This window comes from Dromiciops gliroides, chromosome 4 (genome assembly GCF_019393635.1).
Source record: "Dromiciops gliroides isolate mDroGli1 chromosome 4, mDroGli1.pri, whole genome shotgun sequence".
NCBI lineage: Eukaryota > Metazoa > Chordata > Mammalia > Microbiotheria > Microbiotheriidae > Dromiciops > Dromiciops gliroides.
In genome coordinates, this window is record NC_057864.1 from 238,708,394 (window position 1) to 238,733,402 (window position 25,009).

The 25,009-nt window shown below is 40.5% G+C and overlaps 1 pseudogene; it reads left to right on the top strand.

Moving 5' to 3' along the window:
* The first annotated feature begins 23,720 nt into the window (after window positions 1–23,720).
* On the top strand, window positions 23,721–24,593 carry LOC122755936 (annotated as a pseudogene).
* Window positions 24,594–25,009: the final 416 nt, after the last annotated feature.

Sequence of the window (25,009 nt, forward strand, 5' to 3'; positions counted from 1 at the left end):
ATAATATGGCAATATATTTTGCATGATTGCACATGTATACTCATATGAAATTGCTTACTGTCTCAGGGAGGGGGGAAGAGAGAGCGGGAGGGAAAGAGAGAATTTGGAACTCAATATTTTAAAAAATGACTGTTAGGGGCAGCTAGGTGGCGCAGTGGCTAGGAGTCAGGAGGACTTGAGTTCAAATTCGGCCTCAGACACTTGACACTTACTAGTTGTGTGACCCTGGGCAAGTCACTTAACCCCAATTGCCTCACCAACCCCCCCCAAAAACCCCCAAAACCTTTGCAAAAAAAAATGACTGTTAAAAATTATTTTAACATGTAATTGGGGGAAAAATGCTATTTAAAAAACAAAAAGAAAAACAAAGGGTTCCCTGTTACTGTCAAAGGCAACATGCTCCTCATTCTTTTTTCACCCCACATATCTAATATCTTGTAATTTTTATCTTGACAACATCTCTTGTATATGCCCCTTTCTCTTCACTCACAGCAGGGGCTACTTTTGCCCTTTTTTTGTAACCCTGGTACTCTGGCTGGTACATGTTGTTGTTGTTTGGTTATTCCAGTCGTGTCCTATTCTTTTCTTGGCAAAGACACTGGCATGGTTTGCCATTTCCTTCTCCAGTTCATTTTACAGATGAGAAAACTGAAGGAAACAAGTGACTTACCCAGGGTCATACAGCTACTAAGTGTCTGAGGCCAGATTTGAACTCAGAAAGATGAGTCTTTCCTGACTCCAGGTCTGACAATCTACAGAGAAAACACTAAATAAATGCTTAATGACTGATTTTTTGGATCAACATCATAGAGATTATCCCTAGATTATATCTATTTGACTCATATTGCCCCTACTCAGAGTTAACTTTGGGGCTCTCGAATATAGTTTATTTCTAGGTCTTTACAGATGTAGGCAAAATAGAGTTTCTGTTCAAGCATTCAACAAATGCATATGGGACATAGGACAATCTTTATTTCTTATAACATTGTTTTAGACTTTCAAAGCATAAGTTCTTCATGGTAAATAAGATATTATAACTTTATCTACTTACGCACAGTTAGAAAATTTAGATTGCAACTCTGGTGGGTGGAGGGCTCAAAACTATTAATTCATAAGAATTCTACCTTTTAAGGCAAAAGGCACTTCATTATTATAATTTTTCTTTCTTTTCTTATTTTTTAAAAAGTTATTTATTTTGGGGCAGCTAGGTGGTGCAGTGGATAGAGCACTGGCTCTGGATTCAGGAAGACCTGAGTTCAAATTCGGGCTCAGACATTTGACACTGGCTGTGTGACCATGGGCAAGTCACTTAACCCCAATTGCCTCACCCCCCCCCCAAAAAAAGCTATTTATTTTATTTTTAATTTATGAACTAAACAAGCATTTCTATAACAGTAGTATAATTTTAAAATGATTGCAAATCTATAATGTACAGCTTGCTATTCCTTTTTTTTTTTTAAGTGAGGCAGTTGGGGTTAAGTGACTTGCCCAGGGTCACACAGCTAGTAAGTGTTAAGTGTCTGAGGCTGGATTTGAACTCAGGTACTCCTGACTCCAAGGGCTGGTGCTCTATCCAGTGCGCCATCTAGCTGCCCCCTTTTTAAAAAAATTCCTTTTAAATATATAATAAATTTATCATGTAAGTAACTTTTTCCCTTTTTTCTCCCCCTCCCTCCACCCTGGAGATGACTACCATTAAACACAAGTTAACACACACACACACACACACATATATATATATATATATATATATATACATATACACACACATATCTATCTATCATTTATCTATCTATCTATCTATGATCTGAGAAACTATCCATAAAAGTTTCCTCCCAATTTTCTGCTTTTTTTCTGATGTTGGCTACATTTGGCACAGTAGTATTCCGTCATTGTTCAGCCATTCTTCGATTGACAGGCATCCCCTCAGTTTCCAGTTCTTTGCTACCACAAAGAAAACTGCTATAAATATTTTAGAACAAGGGGCAGCTAGGTGGCACAGTGGATAAAGCACCGGCCCTGGATTCAGTAGTACCTGAGTTCAAATCCAGCCTCAGACACTTGACACTTACTAGCTGTGTGACCCTGGGCAAGTTGCAACCCCCATTGCCCCACAAAAATAAATAAATAAATAAATAAACTATTTTAGAACATATAGATTCTTTTCCTTTTTTCCTAATCAACTTTGAAAATAGACCTAGGAGTGATATTTCTGGGTCAATCATATATCTGATATGCTTCCAAATGCTATAATACAAGAAAAACTAGAAACATAAAGAATATCATGAGTTTTTAAATTTTTTTTTTTTTAGTGAGGCAATTGGGGTTAAGTGACTTGTCCAGGGTCACACAGCTAGTAAGTATTAAGTGTTTGAGGCCAGATTTGAACTCAGGTACTCCTGACTCCAGGGCCAGTGCTCTATTCACTGCGCCACCTAGCTGCCCTGAGTTTTAAAATTTTTAAACATAATGCCAAACTTCACAATATGGTGTCCAATTTTGTAGCTCCTGCAATGAGAAGATGGGGGTCACTCATTGGTCAGGTATTCAAAGGACCTGTTGGCCAAGTGCCAAGGCAAGGAACAACAAGGATAGAGACACAATCAAAAATAGCTGGGGAGGGGCAGCTAGGTGGCACAGTGGATAGAACACTGGCCCTAGAGTCAGGAGGACATGAGTTCAAATTTGACCTCAGGCACTTAACACTTACTAGTTGTGTGTCCTTGGGCAAGTCACTTAACCCCAATTGCCTCACTTAAAAAAATAGCTGGGGGACTTTCCATGCCATTGAATCACCCCCACCACACTGGGCTTGGTTATTTACTCATCAAGCATTGGTCAAGCAAATGGATTCACTAGACTGATTTACTATATATCACTTGACAACAGTAATAATCACTGTCCCTGTGGAATCAAACTTAACTGAATAATACTTCTGAGAGGTCTTAATAAAATAGGGGTCTATATTAATCATATTCTACATCAAGTTCTCCTCAAGTCAAATGTCAGCTATACAGTTGGATAAAATCTTAACTTTCTCAGAAAATCATTCATGTACCTTTGGTACATTATTTAATCCAAAACCAAATAACAATAATCAACATTTATACTTTGCTCACTATGCTAAGCATTTTAGAATAATTGTATTCCTCCTACAATCCTGGGAGGTGAGTGCTATTATGTATTATCCCCTTTACATATAAAGAAGACTGATTAAATTCTCTGATATACCAAAATTCTTTTTTTTTTTGGTCTATGTTTTCTTTTGTAATATGGCTAATATGGAAATATATTGCATGACTATACATGTATAATCCATATCAAATTTCTTTCCTTCTCAATGAGAGGGAGGGGAGGGAAGGAGGGAGAGAATTTGAAACTAAAAATTTTAAAAAACAAGTGTTAAAAATGTTTGTTTACATGTAAATGAGAACAAAATAAAAATTAAATGCAAAAAAAGTCAATATATTAGTTTCTGAATCTAAAAAACTGATTTGGGTGCTATCCTACTGTTTTAGTTGTTTTAACATTTTCTTTTATATGTTATGGCCTACAAGTCATTTTGGGTACAAAGTGGCAACCCCTTAAAATTTTGAGGGAGGGACATAAATGAGCTAAAGCAACTTGGAGTGAACAGAGAAGAGTATCAGCCTTGTATTTCAGTTTCTTTCATGTATTTATCAAGAAGTTTAATTAGTATTGCAGGGATTCTTTTCTGTTTTCATGGTACTAGGCCTTCCCATTCAGGTCAGTGCAGCATTACTATTTATTTACCTGTTATCTTTATTTCTGATTAAAAAAAAAACAACCCAAATGGTGACCACTAGTATATGCTGATCTCTCACATGTTATAATTTCATATTTTGTTTTTCCTCAGTAATAGAGAGACTGTGGGGGAAAGGCTCAGTGGAATAAAATGAAAGTGTTCTTTTAAAAAAATGAAATAGATGCTCTATTTAAACACTTCTTCCCTCTTTAACATAAAAGGCATTAAGATATATAAGTGGAAAAGAGTTTTTCTTAAATTGATTGATAATAAGTTTAGTCTAATGATTTTACTTAGATGTTTTAGAAATATCATGTGAACTAATAAAGAATTATGTTTAATGTTTTTGTACATATATAGCCTATATCTGATTACTTGCTGTCTTGGGGAGGTGGGGAGGGAGAAAAATTTGAAACTAGAAATCTTATAAAAACAAATGTTGAAAACTATCTCTACATGTAACTGGAAAATAATAAAATACTTTTATAATTAAAAAAAGAAATGTCATGTGATATTTTTAATTTCAAGTCTGCTCAAATAACAAAGAAACCTTCAGCCTTATAACCTAGGCTACTGTTTAAGTGTTCCTGTCTCCTCTTTCCCTTTTTGCTACTGTAATTTTGGGTATCTAGCTAATCTTTCTTTTCTACTTTGTTGACTTTGACTCAAAGACTTTATAAGGACTGATTCAAGCATAGAACTATTGATTTGCTCCCTACCATGCCTACCTCTGATAGGCCAGGGATCCATGTACAATGTTAATACGTTTACAGATGGCACGACAAAGGAGAAAAGTTCCTAGAATTTCATTTCCCATCACTGGTGTTAAGAGGGCATCACTTGGGGGGCATCTAGGTGGCGCGGTGGATAAAGCACAAGCCCTGGATTCAGGAGGACCTGAGTTCAAATTCAGTCTCAGACACTTGACACTTACTAGTTGTGTGACCTTGGGCAAGTCACTTAACCCTCATTGTCCCACCAAAAAAAAGAGAGCGTATCACTTATTAGCAAAAATACTCTGGGGCAGCTAGGTGGCGCAGTGGGTAAAGCACCGGCCTTGGATTGAGGAGTACCTGAGTTCAAATCCAGCCTCAGACACTTGACACTAGCTGTGTGACCCTGGGCAAGTCACTTAACCCCCTGTTGCCCCGCAAAAAAAAAAATACTCTGAGTTGTTTCCAAGGAGGCTATATGCCTAGTTTTATTTGGGGCAGCTAGGTGGCACAGTAGATAGAGCACTGTCCCTAAAGTTGGGGGGACCTGAATTCAAATCTCACCTCAGACACTTAGTAGCTGTGTGACCCTGGACAAGTTACTTAACCCCAATTGCCTTAAAAATATAGATAGGGCCATCTCTAATTGTCCTGATATATGTCTTGCCACTGGACCCAGATGGCTCTGAAGGAGAGAGTGAGGTTGGTAACCTTGCACGGCTCTCCCTCACTTAAATCCAATTCACTGCAAGTCATGCCATCACCTCCCAATGTCATGGTCCTCTTTGAGAATGAAGGACAAACAACTATGTCTAGTTCAATAGCATGATGACATGGCCAGGTGAAGAATCAATATGATTGTCAAGGAATTCACTGAGAAGCATTTTTTTCTTTCCTTCTTTCTTTCTTCCTTTCTTCCTTCCTTCCTTTCTTTCTTTCTTTCTTTCTTTCTTTCTTTCTTTCTTTCTTTCTTTCTTTCTTTCTTTCTTTCTTTCTTTCTTTCTTTCTTCCTTCCTTCCTTCCTTCCTTCCTTCCTTCCTTCCTTCCTTCCTTCCTTCCTGTCTTTCTTTCCCTCCCATTCCATAGAATCAAGCAAATCTTTGCTTATTGACATCACTATGCAATGGCTTTACATACAGCAAGCTGGGAAATGCATCACAGAGATTTTCTGATGCTCTTTTGATCCCAAGACTTTGGGCAAATTAAGTTTTAAGATCTTTTTTTTTCCTTGGTCAGGCCCTCTATACTTGTATTAACTATATTACAAGGTTGTTACAAAGCTCAAATAAGGTAAATTAGATGCAACATGGTATGAAGACAATGTCAACAGATGGACAGAAGCTCCCAGCGCCTCCTACCTGATACCCAAAAGCCCTGAGACCATGACTGATGAGAAGGTGCCTGCCAGTCCTGTAGGAGACAAGAAAACTGAAATTTTGTGCGAATCAAAAAAAGAAGAGAGAAAAGAGCAATTAGGAGTATGGCCCTGCAAATGGGGGAGAACTGAGAAAAAACAAGAGAGGTTGGAAAGCCAGTGAACTATGTAGGGTACTCAATGCCACTATTGTTGCAACAGTTGAAGTTGGTATTGTCTTACCAAGGGGAGAAATTCTAGGAAAATAACTAAAGAAAAAAGTTGGGCCTATTGGGTCACCTGAAGTGAGAAACTGGGAAAGAAGAGCTCTACTCAAATGAGGCAGGAGCCATAAAGAGTGGGGTCAAGAAGAGTTGGACATGACTGAAAGGACTGAACATGAACAACAACAACAACTACTACTACAATAATAACATTCCTCTGTAGCCAAACAACTCCTGTCCCCATTCACTGTCAGATATGTGGAATGCTACCTAAATATAAATTATTGTGTCAGAACTGTGGATGTGTGTCCTAACACATACCCTAAATAGGAAATTAACTTCTCTTTTTATCATCACTCTTTTTTTTTTTTTTAGTGAGGCAATTGGGGTTAAGTGACTTGCCCAGGGTCACACAGCTAGTAAGTGTGTGTTAAGTGTCTGAGGCTGGATTTGAACTCAGGTACTCCTGACTCCAGGGCCGGTGCTCTATCCACTGCGCCACCTAGCTGCTCCGCTATCATCACTCTTAATCAATAGAAATGGTGCTCTAATAGGTTGTAAAACCCTTAACTAGATTCTGTTCAGCTAACTCTCAATTTGCCCATATAGTTTTTCCACTCTGGATAATCTCTTTTTTTGTGTGTGTGTGGGGCAATGGGGGTTAAGTGACTTGCCCAGGGTCACACAGCTAGTAAGTGTCAAGTGTCTGAGGCCAGATTTGTGTGTGTGTGTGTGTGTGTTTAGTGAGGCAGTTGGGGTTAAGTGACTTGCCCAGGGTCACACAGCTAGTAAGCGTTAAGTGTCTGAGCCGGATTTGAACTCAGGTCCTCCTGAATCCAGAGCCGGTGCTCTATCAACTGTACCACCTAGCTACCCCTTGAGGCCAGATTTGAACTCAGGTCCTCCTGAATCCAAGGCCAGTGCTCTTATCCACTGTGCCACCTAGCCACCTGGATTATCTCTTGATTCATCTCAAACATTTTTTTTCCTTTTACTACCCAGGAGAGGTCCCAACTATATCTTCAAATTGTTGGAGGCTGTTTAGGGAATACAAATTGATTAAAATGTTAGAAAGACAGTTATATTTATAGTATGGATAAATTGATTATCAGTCTCATTATAATAATCTCCACCTTAGGGAAGTACAGGGGAGGGCTTATTCTAATTTAGACTTCCTGGGGTCCTAAATCCTAAGGTGGTACCTTGTTCCATGGAGGCGTATTTTTGGGGTTTATGTGTAATAAGGTGAATCTGGGGACAAATTTGGCCTTTTCTGTGCATATCACCTTTTCATTCCCATGTCTAGTTTCAAAATATTTTCATTTATTAGTTTGAATTTCTATACCCTGTCTGTGTATCATTGTTATAGTTATGACCTGCCTATATGTTCTTGTTATGGGTGCTAATTAATGTGGGTAACAAGAACCTAGGCCCTGATTTGTATTAATGAAGACTCAGTCTTAAGTTATCCATTAACTGGGGTCTGAATCCCTCTTAGAGCTCGGGTCTTAGTTTTTTCTGTTAACCCATTTTTTACCTCCTACATCAAGTCCTTTGGAATTCTCTTGGATCATTGTATTGCTGAAAAGAGCTAAGTTATCAAAGCTGATCATTGCATAATGTTGCTGTTACTGTGTACCATGTTCTCCTGGTTCTGCTCACTTCACTCAGCATCAGTCCACTAAAGTCTTTCCAGGTTTTTCTGAAATCTGCCTGCTCACCATTTCTTATAGGATGATAGAATTCCATTACATTCATATACCACAACTTGTTTAGCCAGTCAGGAACTGTTTTCATTGTTGGCTTTGTATCCAGCAGCAAAGTGTCTTTATATAGAGGTATTTAATTAATTGAATAATGACTCCTCAGAAAAAGGTACCAGCCTGGGGGTTGGTTTAAGGCCCCAGGAACTCCAAATTAGAATAAGCCCTCTAGGTCACTTACTAGCTGTGTGATCCTGGGCAAGTCACTTAACCCTCATTTCCCCACAAAACCCCAAACAAACCAAAACAAAAACCAAAAGAATAAGCCCTCCCCTGTACCTCCCTAAAATGGAGATTATTATGAGACTGATAAGCAATTTATCTTTACTATAAATATAACTCTCTTTTCTTTCCTTATTGGAGAGATACCTTTCCACTTTTCTGGGTCTCTCCCTGTGTTCACTCACAGTATTGCAATAAAACTTGGGAAACTGAGTCACCGAGTCTTGTAATTCTTTTGGGACGACTTGCAATCAATTTGACCCTAAATTCCATCCCACATCAGACTCATGATGGAAAATGCTTTCCACATCCACAAAAAAGAACTGTGGAATCTGGATGCAGATTGAACCATACTGTTTCTTTTTTGTTTGTTTGTTTTCTTTTTTGAGGTTTTCCCTTTTGTTCTGATTCTTCTTTCACAACATGACTAATGCAGAAATATGTTTAATGTGAATGTACATATATAACCTATATCAGATTGTTTTCTGCTTGGGGAGCAGAGAGGGGAGAGAGGGAAGAAGAAAAATTTGGAACTCAAAATCTTATAAAAACAAATGTTTTAAGGGGCAGCTAGTTGGTACAGTGGATAAAGCACTGGCCATGGATTCAGGAGGACCTGAGTTCAAATCCAGCCTCAGATACTTGACACTAGCTGTGTGACCCTGGGCAAGTCACTTAACCCTCATTGCCTGCAAAAAAAAATGTTGAAAACTATCTTTACATGTAACTGGAAAATAATAAAATACTTTTAAGATGGAAAAAAATAAAAGAAAGAAGTCTCTGACCTCAGGGAGATTACATTCTAGAGGAGGAGAGCATACACAAAGACTCCAGATAAGGGTAAAAAGATAGGGAGAGAAAGAGACAAAGATAAGGCCAGAGAGGCTCTAGGAATATTTAAGAAGGGAGGGAATACAAAATAGCTGGGAGGATCTAGGGTAGGCTTCTGGAGAAGACTAAGATACCAGAACAGAGCCTAGAAAGAAGATAAGAATCCTGAAAGACACAGTAAAAGAGAATGAAATTCAGGCCATTTGTGCAATCCATGCAAATGCACCTAGGTGAGATATGAAATATAGAGTTGAAAAATTAGTAGTTAAGTTTAGTTATAGTGTAGTGAAGGAGAGAAATGTAAAACAAGTAAGGCTGCAGAGTTGCAGTAAGATTGGGGAAGGAGGAGGATAAATGTCTGAGTATTTTTTTTAATTACATCCCAGATGCTATAGGGAAACACTATAGGATTTTGAGCAGGGGAGTGACACAATCAGATCCGGATGTCCAGAATATTATTTTGATAGCAGTTAAAGGATAGAACTGGGAAGAGAGAAGTTGGAATTATGAAGTCTAATTAGGAAACTCTTAGAATGTTTCAAGGAAGAGATGCTGAGAGAAGTTTAAATTAGAGAGAAAGGAACATGCATTTATTATGTACTCACTACATACCAGGCACTATGATCAACACTTTATAAATATTTTCTCATTTGATCCTCACAATGACCTCGGGAGGTAAGTGCTACTATGATCTCCATTTTATAGTTGAGGAAAGTGTGGCAAATAGTGATTAAGACACCTGCCTGGGGTCACAGAGCTAGTAAGTAACTGAGGCAGGATTTGAACTCAGATCTTCCTGACTCCAGGCCCAGTGATCTATTCACTGCAGCTCTTATCTGCCTTTAATTAGAGCAATGACTGTGAAAATGGAGAGAAGAATCATTGAATCCTAAACCTGAGTTGTACTCTTCTACGGATGTCTATAGGGTCCAGGAGGGAAAGAGAATGGATACAAACTTAGACTCTAATAGGTTGGGCCTGCTTCAGGCCAGTCCCCTGGTAGTTTAGGTTTGATTAAGTAACAAAAGTGGATAACTTGTAGCCCATTCAACAGTTAAGAAAAAGAGATTTACTTAGCCATAGCAAGAAGGATATTTATAAAGGATACACATTGACAAAATTTGGGTACTTGAATTGCCAAGCATCTGCCCAGTACTTGGAGCTCCTTGTGGCTGTTTTGTATTTAGGGGAGTGATGAAATGATTTCTTTTTTTTTGTTTTTTGGTGAGGCAATTGAGGTTAAGTGACTTGCCCAGGGTCACACAGCTAGTAGGTGTTAAGTGTCTGAGGCCGAATTTGAACTCAGGTCCTCCTGAATCCAGGGCCAGTGCTCTATCCACTGCGCCATCTAGCTGCCCCAGTGATGAAGTGATTTCAACATTTTAAAGCTTTAGTCTCCTGAGCCAATCAAGTATCAAGGAAAACATTGATACCTTTTATGAAAAAATGAGACTAACTCTCATTTGGGGAGGGGTAAGGATATTGCTCCTACCCCAAGTCCCAAGGTAGTTTGGCATAAATTCAAAGGACACTTGTGGCCAAGATAATTCACAGTGCTGTACTCACAGTTCAGGACTGGACATCCTTTCTCATCCTCAGACTATCATTGCAAAGTTCATTTTCAGACAAGGTGTTTGTGTTGTGTGACTTCACTGCTAAGTAAGCTGTTCCACCATAGCTGTGCTGAACTGGTTCTTCACAGGGCATGGCATTTCAGCTGGACAAATGACCTGACTGCCAGGTGGTACAGTGAATAGAGCTCTGGGCCTGGCTGGAGTCAGGAAGTTGTTCAGTTGTTTTAGTTATGTCCAACTCTTCATGACCCTATTTGGGCTTTTCTTGGCCTGGAGTGGTTTGCCATCTACACGGCTCCTTTTACAGATGAGGAACTGAGACAAACAGTCAAGTGACCTGCTCAGGGTCAGAGAGCTAGCAAGTGTCTGAGGCCTGATTTGAACTCAGGAAGATGAGTCTTCCCCACTTCAAGCCTGGTGCTCTATCCACTGTACCACCTAGCTGCCCAGAATCAGGAAAATGTGAGTTCTAATCTGGCCTCAGACATTTCCTAGCTGTGTGATCCTCAGCAAATCACTTAACCTGTCTGCCTCAGTTTCCTCATCTGTAAAATGGCACTACTACTAATAGTACCTACCTTCTAGGGTTTTTCTGAGGTTCAAATGAGACAATATTTGTAAAGTATTTAGCACAGTGTTTAGATTCTTAATAAATGCTTCTTTCTTCCTTCCTTCCCTCCTTTCCTTTCTTCTTTCCCACCAAGGCAGTTTTTGATGCCAAGGGTGTGATTGGTCACAGATCAGCATTAGGGGAAGGGGTATAGGTGGCATGAAGTTGGGAATTATTAAACAAACTGTGGTACTTGAATATAAGGGATTATGATGTAAAGAGCAATGAAAATGAAGAAAACAGGAAAACAGGGATAGACATTTGAACCAATGCAAGATGAAATTAGAAGAAAAAGGAAATCAGGTTTATCCCCAGCAGGATCCTCCACTCATGCTCTTATGGAAGGGGAAGTTTATACATCCTAAATGTATCCTCCTCTGGAGACTAAGTTGGTGTAGTAAATGGAAGTTTGAAGGGCTGGGCCAGAATGCGGGGGAAGGGAGTATATGAAACAGTGCGTCCTGTTGTCACAAGGGGGCAACAAATTGCCAAAAATTAGGTGATAGAGAATGGTGCAGTACCCAGGCTTCTATGTCACCTGAAATTTGAAACAAAAAAGACTATCCATTCCAGGGAATGGCTCATTCAAACTCCCCTAGTCCTCTCTACGCCTCTCCTTTTTGCCTTTTCTTTCTTTTCCTTTTTTCAAATTATTTATATATTTGTTTTTGAATTTTATTTAAATTTTTTTTTCCAATTACCTGTAAAGTTTTTTTTTTTTAGTTTTTTCTCCCCCCTCCCTTCCCTTCCACTTCCCAAAGCCAGCAAGCAATCTGATATAGGTTATACATTACAATCATGTTAAACATATTTTTACATTAATCATGTTGTAAGAGAAAAACCATAACAAAAGGAAAAAGATAAACAATTACCAAAAAAAGCAACAACAAAAAGTAAAAATAGTATGCTTCAATCTGCATTCAGACTTCATAGTTCTTTTTCTGAATGTGGAGAGCATTTTCCATCATGAGTTTTTTGGCATTGTCTTGGATCACTGTATTGCTGAAAAGAGCTGAGTCTATCATAGTTGACCATCACACAATGTTGTTGATACTGTGTATAATGTTCTCTTGGTTCTTCTCATTTCACTCAGCATCAATTTATGAAGTCTTTCCAGGTTTTTCTGAAATCCATCTGCTTATCATTTCTTACAGCACAATAGTATTCCATTACATTCATATGCCACAATTTGTTTAGCCATTCCCCAGATGATGGGCATTCCCTCAACTTCCAGTTCTTTGACACCACAAAAAGGGCAGCTATAGATATTTTTGTACATGTGGGCCTTTCCCCCTTTGTATGATCTCTTTGGGATATAGACCTAGTAGTGGTATTGCTGGGTTAAAGGGTATGCAGTTTTATAGCCTTTTGGGCATGGTTCCAAATTGCTCTCCAGGATGGTTAGATCAGTTCCCAGTTCCACCAACAGTGCATTAGTGTTCCAATTTTCCCACAACTTCTCCAACATTTATCACTTTCCTTTTTTGTCATGTTAGCCAATTGGATAGGTGTGAAGTGGTACCTCAGAGTAGTTTTAATTTGCATTTCTCTACTCAGTAGTAATTGAGAACATTTTTTAATATGGCTGTAGATAGCTTTCATTTCTTCATTTGAAAACTGCCTATTCATATCCTTTGAGCATTTATTTCTCAATTGGAGAATGACTTGTATTCTTATATATTTGACTCCATTCTCTCTTCCCAGCTTTTGGCTTTCTTTTTTTTTTTAATCATAAAAGTTGTTTATTGCTTTCCAGTTCCATGTAAAGATAGTTTAAAACATGTTTTCATAAGATTTTTAGTTCCAAATTTTTCTCCCTCCCTCCCTTCTCTCCCCCCTCCCCAAGACAGAAAACAATCTAAGATAGGTTATATATGTATAGTCATATTAAACATATTTCTGTATTAGTCATGTTGTGAAAGAAGAATGAGAACAAAAGGGAAAAATCTCAAAAACAACAAAAAAAGTAGAAACAGTATGATTCAATCTGTATTCAGAATCAACAGTTCTTTTTTTCTGGATGTGGAGAACATTTTCCATCATGAGTCCTTTGGAGTTGTATTGTATTGCTGAGAAGAGTTGTCTATCACAGTTGATCATTGTGAAATGTTGCTGTTACTGTGTACAATGTTCTCCTGGTTCTGCTTACTTCGCTCAGCATCAGTCCACTTAAGTTTTTCCAGGTTTTTCTGAAATCTGCCCACTCATCATTTCTTATATTGGCTTTCTGTCTAATCTTGTTGGCACTGGTTTTGTTTGTGTAAAAACTTTTCAATTTAAGGTAGTCAAAATGATCCACTCTGCATTTCATAATGTTCTCTATCTCATCTTTGGTCAAAAATTCTTCCCCTCTCCTTAGATCTGACAAGTAAACTATTCCTTTTCTAATTTGCCTATGGTATCACCCTTTATGTCTAGATCACATACCCATTTTGACTTTACTTTGATGTACAGTGTAAGATGTTGGTCTGTGCCTAGTTTCTGCCATACTATTTTCCAGTTTTCTCAGCAATTTTTGTCAAATAGTGAGTTCTTATCCTGGAGGCTAGTCTTTGGGTTTATCAAACAGGAGATTGCTGTTTTGTGTGCTTAACCTATTCCATTGATCCACTTCTCTATTTCTTAGCCAGTACCAAATAGTTTTGGTGGTTGCTGCTTTATAATAGTTTTAGATCTGGTAGGCCACCTTCCTTTGCATTTTTTTTTCATTAATTCTCTTGATATTCTTGACCTTTTGTTCTTCTATATGAATTTTATTTTTTTTTCTAGCTCTATGAAATAATTTTTGGTAGTTTGGTATAGCACTGAATAACTAAATTAATTTTAGGTAGAATTGTAATTTTTATTATATTAGCACGGCCCACTCATGAGCAATTTATATTTTTTCCACTTGTTTAGATCTGATTTTATTTGTGTGAAAAGTATTTTGTAATTGTATTCATTATAGTTCCTGTGTTGGCCTCAAGTAGACTCCTAAATATTTTATATTATCTACAGTTATTTTAAATGGAATTTCTCTTTCTATCTCTTGCTGCTGGACTTTGTTGGTCATCTATAGAAATGCTGATGATTTATGTGGGTTTATTTTATATCCTGCAACTTTGCTAAAGTTAATTGTTTCATGTAGTTTTTTAAGTTGATTCTTTAGGATTCTCTAAGTATGCCATTACATCATCTCAACTTTTCTTTTGCTATGTTGCTGGCCACCATTTTTTCCTATCTGTTAGCACTGCTACATCTATAGGTTTTTATTACCACTTGCCTAGGAAATTTCAGTAGACTCTAACAAGGTCTTCTGTATGTTGTACTAGTTTGCTTAAAAGTTTGGAGTCCCAATTGCTTAATGAACAAGATTCCAACATACGCCTTCCTTGCTCTCTGCCCATTGAATTCTTATCTAGCATTTAAGGGTCATCTGAAATACTTCCTGTTCCTTGAAGTTTCCCCTCATCCTTCCAATTATTAAGGATGCTTTCTGTCTCAGATCTTGTTTTGTTTTATGTCTCTTTCAAGTGCCTTTTTTTTTTTTTGGTGAGGCAACTGGGGTTGACTTTCCCAAGGTCATACATGCTCTATCCGTTGCACCACCTAGCTGCCCCTCAAGTGCTTTTCAAAAAATTATATTCAAATCCGGCCTCAGACACTTAACACTTACTAGCTGTGTGACCCTGGGCAAGTCACTTAACCCCAATTGCCTCACTAAAAAAATTTTTTTTAAAAAATTATAAACTCTACAATGAAACACATACAAAAAATTAAGGAGGATTGCATGAAATCATGAACTTCTATTATTCATAGTTTTATTTATATGTATGTATGTGTGTATGTATGTACGTATATGTATATAAAAGACTGTGGTATGTGAGAAAATAATGGGGTTCTATGACCCAGAGAGCCTTACTAGACCTTTCTTTTTTTTTCTGATAAAAGTATTTTATTTTTTTCCAGTTACATGTAAAGATAGTTCCCAACATTTGTTTATACAAGCTTTCCAATTTCAGATTTTTCTCCCTCCCTCCCCTCCCTCCCTCCTCCCCTAGACAGCAGGTAATCTGATATAGGTTTTTATATATATATATATATACATAATAACATTAAACATATTTCTGCATTAGTCATGTTATAAGAGAAGAATACCAGACATTTCTTAAGGCCAGCCTAGAGTCAGGAGAATTTCAAAGGAAATGTGGTTGTACTTTGGACTGTGAATAGGGATTAAAACCACACCTCCCTGAAGGCTTTTTCCCCTTGGAGGGCTCTGTTTTCTGATGCCAAGTTCTCAGATGTCAGCATGTACTGCGCTGAACCCTCAAATCCAGTAAACCAATAGATTTGAATGATGCTAGCCAATTACCTTGGAGCACTGTGGGAGGGCCACCTCTCCATGATTTCTCTCTTGGCCCTGGAACACAGGAGAAGCCACATGGCCCACTCTCAAGGGCTCTTGGCTTTGAACACTCAAGGAGGCAGGATGCAGATTATTCTCTCTCCCCTCTTTCCTATGTAGTCCTTGATCTTTCTGAGCCATGTGCTCTCTTTACTATATTTAATATGCTTTAATAAATGCTCAATGCCCCAAACTGGTGCAGTAGCCTCCAATTTCTAAGTAGCAACATATTAGAACCCCAGCTAAGTTTCCCTAAAACTTGGGAGAGTAATAGGGTGAACCCATAGAATTTTAAATGCCACAGTTAACAATTCTAATGTCCTTTTTATGTATTATAATTTTATATATTTTCCTTATAGGTTCAATTAGATCAAAGCCTATGTCTAAATTCAAACTTTGTATCTCTCCCAGTATCCATCAATGTGTTCTACACACATCAGTCTCTTTAAAAAAAACATTGAAGGGACAGCTAGGTGGTTCAGCTGATAGAGCACCAGCCCTGGATTCAGGAGGACCTGAGTTCACTTGACACTTACTAGCTGTGTGACCCTGGGCAAGTCACTTAACCCTCATTGCCTGCAAAAACAAACAAACAGATAGATAAATAAACAAATGCTACTTACAGATACTCAGTGCCACAATAAGGTGAAAATGTGACCAAGTTTATGTGTGAATTGTGATAATTTTATTATTCATGTGCTTGCTTTAATCTTTGAGTACCTGTGACTATTATTTCTATTGATTTACTGTTATATAAATGTGTCATTACTATGAGTGGCTAGTTTTGTGTAAATGGAAGTACATTAGTGAAGACTTAAAAGGCTTAAAGGAGGATTAGATTCCCCCTACTTACCACTAAAAAGTTACTACTATTTTCCCCTACAAAGCTATCCCTAGGACCTAAAAGAGATAGGCCTGCTCTGGGAACCTAGACTTGTTATTGATTTAGAGTGATTTAAGCAGCTCAGAGAGTAAGTATCCATCCATATGCTATGTGTAAAAGGTATGGGGGGGGGGGGCAGCTAGGTGGCACAGTAGATAGAACACGGGCCCTGGAATCAGGAGGACCTGAGTTCAAATCTGACCTCAGACACTTGACACTTACTAGCTGTGTGACCCTGGGCAAGTCACTTAATCCCAATTGCCTCACTAAAAAACAAACAAACAAAAAGAAACGAGGCATTTCAGTTGGGTGATCATCCCATGCACTCATTACACAGCTCTTCTCTAGCCTGATCAATCTACTTACTCTTGCAAGCTCAGTAGTGCTTCTCCCATCTCTGATCCTGTATTCTATATGTTTTCAAATCGCCACTTCCATGACATCATTTAGATAGCTGCACAAAATTTAGAACTCCCCACTACCTTTTTAGTGAACCTAGTTGAGTACTCCAATTTTCCCCTCTTTCAGGAACAATTGTTTATATGCCTAGACTTGCATAGAACACAGAACTTGTGGAGAAGGCGAAGAATCAATGGGAATGCTCTTCCAGAGTATGTCAGAAGCACATTAGCCCAAGCTAATTCAGGCCTGTGAACCTGCTCTGTGCACAGTGCTGTGTTGTAGCAAAGCTAAAGAAAGGAAAGAGGAATAGTTGGTGCCTTACTGGAGTTTATATTTTAGTCTCTATCAGAGGGGAGAGGGAAGACACACACAAAAATATGCCATGATGCTAGTTTAATGAACACTACCAGGTAGTCTTAGGATGTCAGAAGTAGCTATGGCAACCAAGCAGCCTTCTACCCAGCCGCCACAGGACTAATGATGTTGACTTTAGAGAGAAAAGTTAAAATCCATCTTGTTAAGCTATGTGTAAGAGTAGAGAAAAGGGGGCAGCTAGATGGCACAGTGGATAGAGCACCGGCCCTGGAGTCAGGAGGACCTGAGTTCAAATCTGGCCTCAGACTCTTAACACTTACTAGCTGTGTGACCCTGGGCAAGTCACTTAACCCCAATTGCCTCACTGGAAAAAAAAAAGAGTAGAGAAAAGATTAAGGGATAAAAGCGATGTGTCCTTTCTCTAGGTACACGCCCCTTTAATTTCTGAGACTCTTGTGGCTTGCTGTTGTGGATGATGGCAGTGATTGACAGATGCAAGATGGTGCTAGTGGGAGCTGCTGATCAAGGAGTGAGCTGATCATGAGCATACACATGAAATTATTGGGATCTACCTGTTTTCCTTTTTCTTCCATCTCTAGCCAGGACTGAACATTGGGAGACGCTTACAGTTAGCAGGCACCATGTGATTGAAGATCAGCAAAGGAAACAGAAGAGGTTAGAGAGATAAGAGAACCAGGAAAAAAGAGAGCATTAGGGAAAAGATGACTGACAGTGTCACAAGCTGTAGAGAGGTATTTTGTAGTGACAAATCAGGGGAGGACCTTTTTAGTACTTCTGAACAAGAGGAACTAGTGAAAAAAATGTAGTCCCCTCAGGATTAGGTTTAGGGAACTATCCTCCCACGTATAGAAGAAAGAGATTTCTCCAGTTACCAAGGATCTCTTAATTGCCAAATCTAATAGTCTTTTCTCAGTCCTTCTCCTTCTACACTATTTCACTTTGCAATTTCATCATCTCCCAAGGTTTCAATGATCATCTCTGCCTAGAGGACTTTCAGATCTACTTGTCTAGCCTTAACTTGCCTCTCTACTGACCCTCCAGGTTCACATCTTCAGATGCCTATTGGATATCTCAAACTGGATGTCCATTTGACATCTTAAAATCATTATATCCAAAACTAAACTCACTTTCCTTTCCCCTCTTTCTAATTCCCCTAGAATACCACCATCTTATTATTCAGTCACCTAGGATCACAAACTAGGTATCATTCTCAACTCTTCACCCTCCCTTCAACCCCCCCATATTATTATTATTATTTGGGGGGGCAGGGCGATGAGGGTTAAGTGACTTGACCAGGGTCACACAGCTAGTAAGTATCAAGTGTCTGAGGCGGGATTTGAACTCAGGTACTCCTGACTCCAGGGCCGGTGCTTTATCCACTGCGCCACCTAGCTGCGCCCCCCCCCATATTCAACACTTTGTTAAGTCCTGCCATTTCTACCTTTATAACATAAATCTACGCTCCTGGGATCTAACCCCCTGTTTTACAGATAAGGAAACTGAGACCCAGGGAAGCTGTAAGAGACCTGGTCATGGTAAGTGGCTGGGGCAAGCAAGATTTACCCTCAAGTCTGGCGCGCTGGGATAAGGGGTGGGGCGTGGGGGGAAGGAGGCTGCTCGTGCCACTGGCATCTCCTATTCCCAATCCAGGAAAGGGGGAGGGGAGGAATACTGAGCTCACCCCGAAGTCCTGGAGAGCGCGCTCTCAGAGCCTGGGTGCACTCGACTGGAGGCGTCCCAGCGGTCGGAGCCGAGTCGAGTGCGGTGCAGATCTCTCCTCATTTATGTGAAGAGAGCACGCGCTTCGGAGCGGCGGGTGTTACTCCCTTCCTTACCACCTTTGTCACACTGGCCTCGCCCCTTGTCCCCCAATCGGCCCAGGTTAGGGTTAGGGATGGAGTCAGGATCGGAAGTCAGAAATGGGCTAGGGGGTGGCTAGGTGGCAAAGTGGATAAAGCACCGGCCCTGGATTCAGAAGGACCTGAGTTCAAACGTGGCCTCAGACACTTGACACTAGCTGTGTGACCCTGGGCAAGTCACTTAACCGCCATTGCCCCATAAAAAATTTTTTTTAATTAAAAAAAAAAGAAATGGGCTAGAAAATAAGTTGAGTACACGTTTCAAAAGCCGTCTCCTCCACCCTTCTCCTGACCCTTTTTAACTCCCCAACTCCACACATCTTAGACACTGCCACCTGCCCAGTCTACACGCCCCACATCCACGCACTCGAATTCCTCTTCTCGACTCGCTCCCCCAACCCCGAATGCCTTAGGCGTCAGAATTCCTATTTTGCAGACTTGGGCTGGGTCTAACTCCCTACTCTGTTTTCCCCGGCTCCGATCTGGACCCACTGTTCTGCCTCTTCCCCAAGCTTCGGAATCTGTCCATCTCCATCTTCCATCCCGACTCAGAGTTCTGAAAGTTCTCTATCCTCAGTCCCCTCACCTCCAGCTCCCCGGACTTACCGAACGGGACAGTCAGAACATTCAAGATCACTGGGGTTATTTCTGGGATTATCAGGAACAAGCAAAGGCCCCGGCAGATACGTACCATTGCTCTTCTCCTGCTCCTAAAACTCTCCGCAGCTACGGTTTTTCTCCCCGGTTACAAATCCCTACTACCACACAGCTCCAGGAAACACACTGCTCTCTGCTGTAGCAGAGGTGAAGTTAATCCCGAAAAAGACCAGCGCCGTAGCTCCGCCCAGTGCCTCACGCCTTCCCAACTAGGAAAGTTTTTGTTCCAAGTTTCCAGAGGGACGGGTTTCTTTCAAGGAAAATCTCAAACGGGATAATTTAGGCTTGTAAGAAGAATCTCGCACAGAGTTCTCACAAAGAAGGCTAAGGGCTTCTTAAAGGGGACAGAGCGAGGAGGGAGGAAAGAAGGAAGAGAATTTGGAACACAAAGTTTTAAAAATGGTTGTTAAAAATTGTTCTTGCATGTAATTGGGGAAAATAAAATTCTAAATAAACAAAACAAACTTGAAGGAGAAATGAGACCAAGACAGTTCAAATAAAAGCCCCCCTCACATCCACCCCCGTTCCCCCCACCCCCACCAAAAAAGAAAAGAAGTCTAAGGGGGACGACAGGGTTTAGATCTTTGATCATATGCTTCTCTGTCCTACTAGGCTTGTTTCTAACTTTCTAAATGCGTCAATCACTTCTTTACATCCAACCCTGCCCCCAACCCTCCAGATTCTCTGCCACCTCTCCCAGCGGACGCTGGGGTAAGGAGAACGGGAGGATAAAAACCCCAGAGTTCTAACTACTGGTCTTTGGGGGGTGGGTTGGGGATAGGAGTGGGTGGAGATAACAAGTGCGGAGGCTAGTCTCCACCCTGCAGGCTAAGCTGCCAAGTCGCTCCCAGGCAGCCAATCACGGTTACCTGTGCCTAGTTTGTGGTGGGTACTAAAGCTAAAACGCTTTACAAATATTAGCATAGGTGATCCTCAGTTTAGACCTATGAGATGAGAGGATAAAGAAACAAGGAACCCCGGTCTCAAACACTTAACACTTACTAGCTGTGTGACCCTGGGCAAGTCACTTAACCCCAATTGCCCCCCCACACACACACAGACACAAGAAACAAGCAAGGAACCGGGGCGGCTAGATGGCACAGCACCGGCCCTGGATTCAGGAGGATCTGAGTTCAAATCTGGCCTCAGACACTTAACACTTACTAGCTGTGTGTCCCTGGGCAAACCATTTAACCCCAATTGCCTCACACAAAAAAAGAAAGACAAAAGGAACCCACTTCGATTCTGTTAAAAGAAGTTAAAAGAATGTGAGTCAATCTACTACCACAACCACCACTCCAAAAATCATCCCTAATAGCTTCCTTTCTTGCCGAATGAGTCTTGGCATTTAGCCCCATTTAACTCCACTAGTGCCCTTAGCTCAGCTCTTTGATCCTTAAGTTCTTTCCACTAGGTCCATTTCTTTCCAATTTCCTCCCGCCACCCCCATCCCCTTTCTGCTTCACTCTAGCTTGGTCTAAAAAAATCTGCCTGGATATATAAATTTCACCCTTGCTCACACCCTAAAAATTTGCAAGTGAAGTACAAGCTTTTACTTCTCACAAAATTCTTAAAAGCCTACAGAAAGCTAAGGGGAACCACAGAGTTTAGAACTCTCATCATATCCTTCTCTGTCCTCCTTGGCTTATTTCTTCCGCCTTTTCTAAATATTTCAATCCTTTCTTTGCATCTGATCCTATGTCTGTGTGTATACCTGTGTGTATGTATGTATGTATATATATGTGTGTGTGTGTATGTGTGTGTGTATATATATACATACATACATACACACACTGTGTAAAGAATTAATTGTGATTTGAGGTTTTTCTGACCCCATCTTTGGCTAAAGTTAGAAGACCTGGCTAGAGATGCCAGCCTCAGGCACCGCCACTACCTCAGCGCTGACACAGTGTTCCACCCACCTCAGGCAACGACTATGTAGGCCTGGCCAAATTATGATTGGAAGCCTGGTGAGGGGAGGTGACCTTCAGTGTCTGGAACTTGGGAAGTGTGAGATTTAAAAATGACTATAAGAGCATTAAACTCCCCCTTTAACTTTTCCCTTCATATATCTCCCAGACCAGTAAGAAAAGAAGCCTCTGAGCTTTTAATCAGTGAGGGATTAGCCTTTATTGTTTAGACAACAAACAGGTGATACCAATTAGGGAAACAGGAAAGCAAAACTGCTTGCCAGGCCCAGAACCAGAGCCGTCACCACTAAACTCAGAAGCCAGAGTGAGTGAGACTGAGAGAGCCAACTTCTGTTCTACCCCCAGTTTTAAGTTGGCATCCTGGAAGTATGGCGTGCTTGGCCACACTCTCCCGGGCAGCAGCAGGCACATGGCTGTTTGTCATGGTCTCCTCCCCAAAAGGGCGGTCCTTCAAAAGTCGCTTCAGTAGTATGCTGTTTTTACCACAGTAGGCTGACAGTCTTACAGCCACCTGTTAATTCTGTTAATCAGGGCTGCCAGCCAATTTGCTTGGGGCTATGTATGTATGTGGACCCTGTTTCCTGTGGAAGAGGGGCCTTTTGGGATAGAGAGAAGGGAGGAGTCAGTCCATTCTGGTGTGTGAGAGAGAGAGAGAGATGGGGCGCAGCAGTTTTACTCTTTGGGAACAGCCGAGTCTGGTTGGTGTGATTTCAGGTCGTATTATTTTCCTTCCCCTATTCCCTTTTTCCTTTGTTCCTAGTTCTACTAACCTTACTTGTGTTTTAAATTTGTTCTTATTAATAAACCCTGTTTAGTTTTTGAAACAGGCTGTTAATCTCCTTCCTTACCCCAATATTATGGTGAGCCACCCAATTAACTTTCCTAATTTTAAATTTGGCTCTTACAACCCTAAGTTAATTGGGGAGCCAAAATAATTCCCACATATTAAATTTGGCCTCTTTCAGAAAAAAAACAAAACAGGGTTTATTGATGGGAACAAATTTAAACCACAAGTAAGGTTAATAAAAATAGGGACAAAGACAAAGGGAATAGGAGAAGGAAAATTATATGACCTATGATCACACCACCACCTGGGCTCAGCAGTTCCCAAAGAGCAAAACAGTTGTGTCTCCTCTCTCTCCCTCTCTCCCTCTCTCATGCCAGAATGAATCTCTCTTTCCTTCTCCTTCCCAGAAACCCCCCTCCCAACAGGAAACTGAGCTGTCCTCACTCAGCCCCAAGCTAATTGGCTGGCAGCTCTGATTGACAGAATTAATAGGCCAATGTAGAACTGCCAGCCTTCCCAACTTCTGGAGGCTGAAGGTCACCTGACTGCCCACACCAGGCTTCTAGTCATGGCAATTTGGCCAGGCCCACGTAGACATCGGCTCGTGGCGATGATGTGAGCTACAGTGCCATGGCGAAGGCCACACAGCCAGTGGTTGGAGCACCGTGCCATCAAGGAGGCAGCAGTGCCTGAGGCCAGCCGAGGCGAGCATCAGGGCTTCTAATTTTAGCCAAAGAAATCTCAAATCACAATTAATTCTTTACAACACACACATACACACATGTACATATACATACATGTATATATATCCATGCATGTATACAGACGTAGTCGATTTTATTCCATTCAAAAAGTCCTTATTAAGTACGCTAGGAGCCAAGCACTGTACTAGGTACCTGGATCAAAAAGACTCTAAAGGGGCAGCTAGGTGGTGCAGTGGATAAAGCACTGGCCCTGGATTCAGAAGGACCTGAGTTCAAATCCAGCCTCAGACACTTAACACTTACTAGTTGTGTAACCCTGGGCAAAGTCACTTAACCCCAATTACCTTGCAAAAAAAGAAAAAGAAGAAAGAAAAAGAAGTAAAAAAAGACTCTAAGAAAAATCAATTATTGGCTTCGGTAAGAGGCTTTACTCTGGACCTCAGTTTCTTCAACTGGATCAGTGCTGGGATTAAACTAGATGGCCCTAAAGTCCCAGTTATAGGATTGTATGTTCCTATGAGTAATTTCTTTGAAATCTCCCTTGCCAACTAATAAGCATTTACCATGAGCCTCCTGTCAGTCAGCCAGGTCCTGAGGCTACAAAGATAAAATTGACAAAGTCCCTTCACTCCAAGAGCTTACATCCTATTAGTTTGAGGCATATTGATAAATAAGTAATGTAGCTCTTCCTAGCTGGGTGCTCAGAGAGGCGGTGCCATGGTCAGCTCCAGTGCCAAGATTGTGAAGCCAAATGTGGAGAAGCCAGAGAGTTCAAGTCTGGCATTTCACAGGTTCTATTGGAGTTGGAGATGAACTCTGACTTAAAAGCTCAGCTAAGAGAGATGAATATCACAGCAGCTAAGGAAATTGAAGTTAGTGGTGGCAGAAAAGCTATCATTGGGGCATCTAGGTGGTGCAGTGGATAGAGTACTGGCCCTGGAATCAGGAGTACCTGAGTTCAAATCCGGCCTCAGACGCTTGACACTAGCTGTGTGACCCTGGGCAAGTCATTTAACCCCAATTGCCTCACCAAAAAAAAAAAAAAAGAAAAGCTATCATCATTTTTGTTCCAGTTCCTCAGTTAAAATCTTTTCAGAAGATCCAAGTACAACTAATTCGTGAATTGGAGAAAAAGTTCAGGGGCAAACATGTGGTCTTTTTGCTCAGAGGAGAAAAAGCTGTACAAAAAGTAAGCAAGGAGCAGCTAAGTGGTGCAGTGGATAGAGCACCAGCCCTGGATTCAGAAGGACCTGAGTTCAAATCTGCCCTCAGACACTTGACACTTACTAGGTGTGTGACCCTGGGCAAGTCATTTAACCCTAATTGCCTCACTAAAAAAAAAGTAAGCAAAAGTGTCCCAGGAGCCATACTCTGACTGCTATACATGATTCAGTCCTTGAGGATCTTGTCTGTCCAAGTGAAAGTGTTGGCAAGAGAATCTAGAAACTAGATGGCAGCAGGCTCATAAAGGTCCATTTGGATAAAGCACAGCAGAACAATGTGGAACACAAGGTAGAAACATTTTCTGGTGTTTATAAGAAGCTGACGGGCAAAGGCTTTAGTTTTGAATTTCCAGAGTTCCAACTGTAAATGCAGAAATGAATAAAGTCCATTGTTCATAATAAATGAATGTATGAATGAACGGATAGATAGATAGATGATAGATGCTGTGTGTAAAAAATAAATGCAAGGGGAGGGGGAGGGGAAGGAGGGAGAAAAATTTGGAACTCAAAATCTTAAAACAAATGTTGAAAACTATCTTCATGTAACTGAAAAAATAAAATACTATTAAGATTGAAAAAAAATAAATGCAAGGTAATCTTTTTTTGCGGGGGGGGGGGGGAACTAGCAGCTTGGAGGGGCAATTAGGAAAGAATCCACATGAAAAGTGAAGCTTGAACAAAGTTTATTTGAAACTTAGGGGCAGAGGTGAGGTGGGAGTGCATCCAGGACATGGAAGACAGCCAGCACTGAGGTGCTGAGGGGGTTAGACTGTGAGTATGTGT